Source organism: Loxodonta africana, chromosome 2 (genome assembly GCF_030014295.1).
Source record: "Loxodonta africana isolate mLoxAfr1 chromosome 2, mLoxAfr1.hap2, whole genome shotgun sequence".
NCBI classification, from domain to species: Eukaryota; Metazoa; Chordata; class Mammalia; order Proboscidea; family Elephantidae; genus Loxodonta; species Loxodonta africana.
This window is the reverse complement of record NC_087343.1, coordinates 165,950,064-165,956,063: the sequence shown is the minus strand read 5'-3', so window position 1 is coordinate 165,956,063 and position 6,000 is coordinate 165,950,064. Positions and strand designations below refer to the sequence as shown.

The window sequence follows — 6,000 nt, the reverse complement described above, 5'->3', positions numbered from 1 at the left end:
TCCCTACAGCTCCCAGAGCAATGCTGTCCAATGGAACTTTCTGTGATGTTGGAAATGTTCTGTATCTTTACAGTCCCAGGTGGCTACTGAGCCCTTGAAATGTGGCTAGTGCTATTGAAGAACTGAATTGTTAGTTTTACTCAATTTCAACTAACTTATATCTATGCAGCGACATGTGGCTGATGGCTACTGTATCTGGATAGTGCAGCCTCACAGTCTGTGAGCTGAGAGGGAGGAAGCAGGTCTGACTTGTACATTCCTGGATCCTCATATGTTGTTTGTTGCAGTTGAGTCAATTCTGACTCATGGTGACCCCATATGTTCAGAGTGGAACTACTCCATAGGATTTTCAAGTCTGTGACCTTTTGGAAGTCTGTCTTCTGAAGTGCCTCTGGATGAGTTCAAACTACCAACTTTTTGGTTAGTAGTCAAGTGCTTAACCATTTGCACCACCCAGGGACTTCCCTGTATCCTCAATGGTTTATAAACGTTGCTATAAGAATGAGGGAACTCTGGGTACCAAGGATGGTAAAGAAAGACCAGCTCAGCCAGATAGCTCCCACCCCAACCCCTTCCCAGGCATCTTCACAAAGGATGACGACCTGAGGCCATATGTTTGTTTGTGAAGTAGTCAATAGTTTACAAAGAACATCGCAAACCATCATTTAATTGCCATCAGAGGAGGCAGGCAAGGCAGGACTCTGTCCCCATTTTACAGCAGGGGATCGCTGAGGCTCAGGATAGGGAAATGACTTGCTCAGGATCACCCCCTGCTAAATACAGACTTGGGCCTGCTCCCAGACCCGTTGGTCTCTAAGGTGTCACCCAACCTCCAAATAAGACCAGGCACAGAGGGAAGGAGTAAGTTCTTCCTTCCCTGCACAGAATCCACGAGAATAAATGGAAGTAGAAGGAATAGGGATGGGGGCAGGAGGATGTGGTCTGAGCATCTGGGGCGATTTCCTCTGGGCTCTGAGGACTGGAATCCCCCACCTTAGGTAAAAGAGGAAACAGAGGTCTTTGGAAGAACCCAGGGAAGCAGGCCAGTTGCCCCTGACTCTGGTCCCAGTTCCTAGTCCTGCCAGGGATCTTCAGGCTTCCAGCTCTTCCCCAGAGCCCCCTCCCCTCCCTAGAATTCACGGAGAGTGACAGCCAGTCTGGGAGGTGACAGGTGGAGAACTGACAAAGGGCCCTGTGCTCTGCCAGGGGGCGGGATGGGGCCTCAGCTGGGCCTTGTGGGGCTGCCTGGCGGCTGGCTCCTCTATCTCGGGGAATTCCCCTCCTGCCTAAAAGTCAGCCCAGCCCAGCCCTCCTTCCTGCAGAAGCGCAGCGGGCAGAGGAGCCTTCACAGGGACAACAGCCCCCTCTACACACACCCGCCATCTCCGTTCTTCCCCAGGTGAGTGACCCAGACGGACAGGTGGGCCAGGACTACGGGAAAGTCCTGCTTGCACAGGGATTTCTGGCTACCCAACCCTCCCAGCTCTGTGCCAAGAGCCACCTGGTCTCCTTCTTTCCTGCCAGCTGGGGTCAGTTGCTCCCCCAGCCCAGCTTATTCTTCCCCACTCGGGTCTTGGGCTCGGGCCCCCTGTCTCCTTGCCCGGCCTCCTTCTCCTGGTCTCTCCTTCCATCTCTCGCTTCCTCTTCCTGCTCTCCTCTTCTTGTCCTGTCTTCTCGGCCAATCTTTTTCTCTCCAGTTGCTACTGGTTTTCCCAAAGGGGAGGAAGTGAAAGGTCTATTTTTGTCTTATCCTTCCCTTAAGAGAAGACAGCAGGTTTGCAAGTGTAATCATGGATGTGTGTGTGAGAAAGCGTGCCTGTGTCAGATTGAGGTGTACACGTGTATGTCTGTGTGAGTGTAAGTTCGTCTGTGAGCATGTTTATGTGTTGTGTGTGAGAGTGTGTCTGTGTATAGAATCTGTGGGTGTGTGAGTGTCTGGGTCATTATGTGAATACATGGGTGTTTGAGTTTTTGAGGGTGTGGGTGTATGTTGGGCATTTAAGAGGTCTAAAGTAAGACAGGAAGAGACCAGGTGGGTATCCACCCCTGCCCACCTTGGGAACAAGTTGCACTGCTTTACTCCTGGCACGGCTTGGCTGGACTCAGTGGCTGAACCTTTAACAGTGAGTCCAAGGCCATGGGAGTGGGAGAAGGGCTGGCAGACTGTGGTGATGCGGCCTCCTTTTTGATCAAAAAGAGTCCCGATTTCCCAAAGCTGGCCAGAGGGCCTGCCCAGGGAAGTCCCTGGCTAGGAGGGGTGAGGAGTGGAGGCCAAGCCTGCGGCTTCTGGGCTGGAGAAGAATGGAGGGAGAGCCGGGAGGGGCCCCAGAAGAGGATTCCCGGAGACAGGTGGGAGGGGCTGAGAAGATTTCTCTCTGTGCCCTGTTAGGGCTTCCCAGGATTGGGAAATGCCCTGGATCCTTTGGGTCTGCCTCCCACAGTGTCCAAGCTGGGCCTGGCTGACCTTTTTCAACCTCCATAAGGATGACAAGGGGTGTGCTTGGAACCAAACCCAGGTCCAGGGTTGATACCCCCACCTGGGGACAGGGAGGCCAGAGGGAGAGAAGCTGGAGCAGGGGAGGCCCAGGGCTCCTAGGAACTGTGGGAGGGGCCTGGCTAGGCCACGTAGTCAAGAAGGCCGGGAATTTCCCCCAGTGTCACTCTGCCCTTTCCTCTCCTACAGCAGTGCCCTAGAAACCCCAGAGTAACAGGCAGGCCCAAGGACCTAGGGGGAAAGAGTTGGAATGGAGAAAGAGGAAAACAGGAAAGAAAGACACTGGAGAATAAATAAGGAGGAATACATCCTAGGTCTGGTTCTGCCAAGTATAGTCTGGGAGGTCTTGGATAATTTGCTCCACAGCTCGGGCATCATCATGATCCTCACTGGACAAAGGAGATAAACAGCGCCTGCCTACCTCATAGGGTTGATGATCATAATTATCATTTTTTTTTTTTTTTACCTTTCCCTGAGCTCTTATTACGGGCCAGGCCCTGTGGCATTTAATTCTCACTACCCCATGAAGGGAAATCCTGGTGGTATAGTGGTTGAGAGTTATGGCTGCTAACCAAAATTTCGGTGGTTCGCATCTACGAAGCGCTCCTTGGAAGCTCTATGGGGCAGTTCTACTCTGTCCTATAGGGTCGCTATGAGTCTGAGCTCAATGGGGTTTTTTTTGTTTGGTTACCCTGTGAAGGGAAACCCTGCGGGTGGGGAGGGGGTGTGGCCAGTGGTAGTTCAGCAGCAGCATTCTCACTGTCCCCGAGGGAGAACTAGGCTCGATTTCCAGCCAGTGTACCTCATGTGTAGTCACTACCTACCTGTCAGTGGAGGCTTGCTGTGATGCTGAACAGGTTTCAGCAGAGCTTCCAGACTATGACAGACTGGAAAGAATGGCCTGGCTAATGAAGACCCTGTGGATCAAAATGGCGTGATCCCATTGTACCCCGGTTGCCATGAGTTGGGCGCTGGCACCAAGGCAGCTAACAACAACGGTGGCAACACCCTGGGGACCCGGCACTGCTGTAAGCTTCATGTTATTAATGAGGAGACTGAGCTGCAGAGCTGTCACAGGTGTGTCAGGGATGGGATCTAAACCCAGGTCTGTCTGCGGGACAGAGTGAGATTGTGGATATAAAATGGTTTAATTGGCCATAAGGTGGTAAGGTACTGAATGATGTTAATCTTGGTGTTGTAACTAGTTATTCAAGGTGTGAGTAACCCAATTGCCGTCTAGTTGATTCCGACTCTTGGCGAACTAAAAATGCTTTCCCAGGCTGAGAGAGGGAAGCTGGGGCCAAAGACTCTAATCACTTACTATGTACAAAAAACACCATGATTACCTAGTACAATTTCAGTCAAAACCATGCACTTGAGATATATTATCTCATTTAATTATCACCAAAACATCTCTTTCATACACATACACACCCAAAACCAAAAAGCACCTAGAATCCACTCTAGGTTTTACATTCCTGAGACTGTCTCAGGCTGTGGAGAGGTGGGACTAGATCTGAGGAAAGGATCCAGGAGTGCCCTTTCCCCAGTTCATCAAAGGAGTTGTCCTGAGTTTCATCAACCCCTACCAAACCAAACCCGCTGCCGTTGAGTCAATTCCTCATAGCGACCCTATAAGACAGAGTAGAACTGCCTCATAGAGTTTCCAAGGAGCACCTGGTGGATTTGAACTCCCAACCTTTTGGTCAGCAGCTGTAGCTCTTAAGCACTACACCATCAGGGTTTCCCATCAACCCCTAGCCACCCAAAAAAGCCACTGCTGCTGAGTTGATTGCGACTCATAACGACCCTATTGCACAGAGTAGAACTGCCCCATAGAGTTTCAAACGCTGTAAATCTTTACGGGAGCAGACTGCCACATCTTTCTGCCCTGGAGCGCCTGGTGGGTCTGAACTGCCAACTTTTCTGTGTGCAGCTGAGTGCTTTAACCACTGCACCATAAAGTCTCTTTTCCCCTAGCTATAACCAAAAACAAAACAAAACAAAACCAAGCCTGTTGGTGTAGAGTTGATTCCAATTCATAGTGACTCTATAAAAAAAAAAATTTTTTTTTTTTTTATAGCCCTGTAAAAATGGTTGCATGGTGATATCTGACCTCCTCTAACTTCACAAGGGGGAGACCGAATCAGTATCAACATCAACAGCCCAAAGCTAATTCCCCGGAGGTGGAGGTCAGACATCCCTCCTCTCTCTAGCCTTTTAACCAATCCTGACACCAGCCCTCCCTCCCACGCACTCTCTACTTCTCTGCTGGTTCGATAATTCGTCATTGCAATGGGCACACAAAACTCACAGACCATACTCAGAGTTATGGGATTTATTAAGGAAGTAACAGGTAACAATTTCGGTCAAAAACAACTCCAGATACAGTTCTTTGATCAGGATAGCCCTCTCTGTGGGCCTCTGAGCCTCTTGGCCCTCTACCCCAAGGGCCCCTGGGCCAGCCCAGCCTCTGCCCTACTTGGGCAAGTGTTACAAAGCTTTTTAGCTCCACCGATAAGTACCCAGGGGTACCCTACTCTGCCAGCAATCCTCCTGCCCGAAGGCACTCAGCTTTCTCATTCCGTGGGCCATGAAGCCCATAGCACCATTTCCTACGAGTTTCCTGGTTCTGCTGCCTCTGCTGCCGCCATTTCTCTGCTGCTGCTTCTTGCTGTATCTCGCCACCTCCCATGTTACAGCCATCTCCAGTGTTACAGCTGTCTCTTTCTCTTTGTCTCCTGAGTCTAGGTGGTTCTCAGCATAGAGACCCTGGGTCCAAAGAACACACTCCACTCCTAGCTCTTCTTTCTTGGTAGTAATGAGGCCCTCCTCTCCACCTCTGGGATGCTCATTTTTAGCCTATCGGGATGGCAAAACTGACCAATCTCCTCATTAGGGTTCCATACAACTTATTTGCATGGTCCCATTCCCACAAGGGTGCCACGCACCTTATTTATATTATTAGCAAGCTGTCCAATCCCGTTGGTGGGCCACAAACCTCTTATTTTCATAGTCACACCCAATCTTTTGGGAGTTACAAGACCATGGCTAGAAAGGCCATGTATAATCGATTCATCGCACTGTAGCCCCATTCACTAATTCCCTTAATGGAACAAGGAATGTAAGCATTTTAATTAAGAAGCTCCCTTTCTAATTACTGGGGTGTGTGGAAATGGCATGGCTCTGGGAGCAGGTAATTTGGGTTCTAGTCCTGAATATTAACCATAAACTCCCAGGAACACCGCCTGTAAGCTCTGCCCCTCTCTGGCATTTGGAGGCTCCATTCCCAAAAGGAAAAGGCTGCCTTTGGTAATTTCTAAGGACCCTTTCAGGACTGACATTCTGAATTCTCAGTCTTGCTAGCTGGCAAGATTCCATAGTATAATGCTTCAAAGCATTAAGAGTTTAAGAGACTGGATCTTCATGCTCCAGTTCCCTGCTGGCTGTAGACCTTGGGCAAGTCACCTAATACCTCAAAGGTCCATCTGTGAAATGGGGCTGTT

The 6,000-nt window shown here is 50.1% G+C and overlaps 1 protein-coding gene across 5 annotated transcripts in view; it reads left to right on the top strand.

Annotated features, from left to right (window-relative positions):
- Nucleotides 1-1,063: 1,063 nt before the first annotated feature.
- TNIP1 (TNFAIP3 interacting protein 1) overlaps nt 1,064-6,000 on the top strand; it is a 62,746-nt gene continuing 57,809 nt past the window's right edge. For 3 of the 5 annotated variants that reach the window (XM_064278443.1, XM_064278438.1, XM_064278425.1), the window contains exon 1: nt 1,065-1,399. The gene's annotated coding sequence lies outside the window, so the exon portion shown is untranslated. Of the gene's footprint in view, nt 1,400-6,000 lie in introns of all 5 variants that reach the window. The other 2 variants (XM_064278435.1, XM_064278430.1) reach the window with 2 other exon arrangements.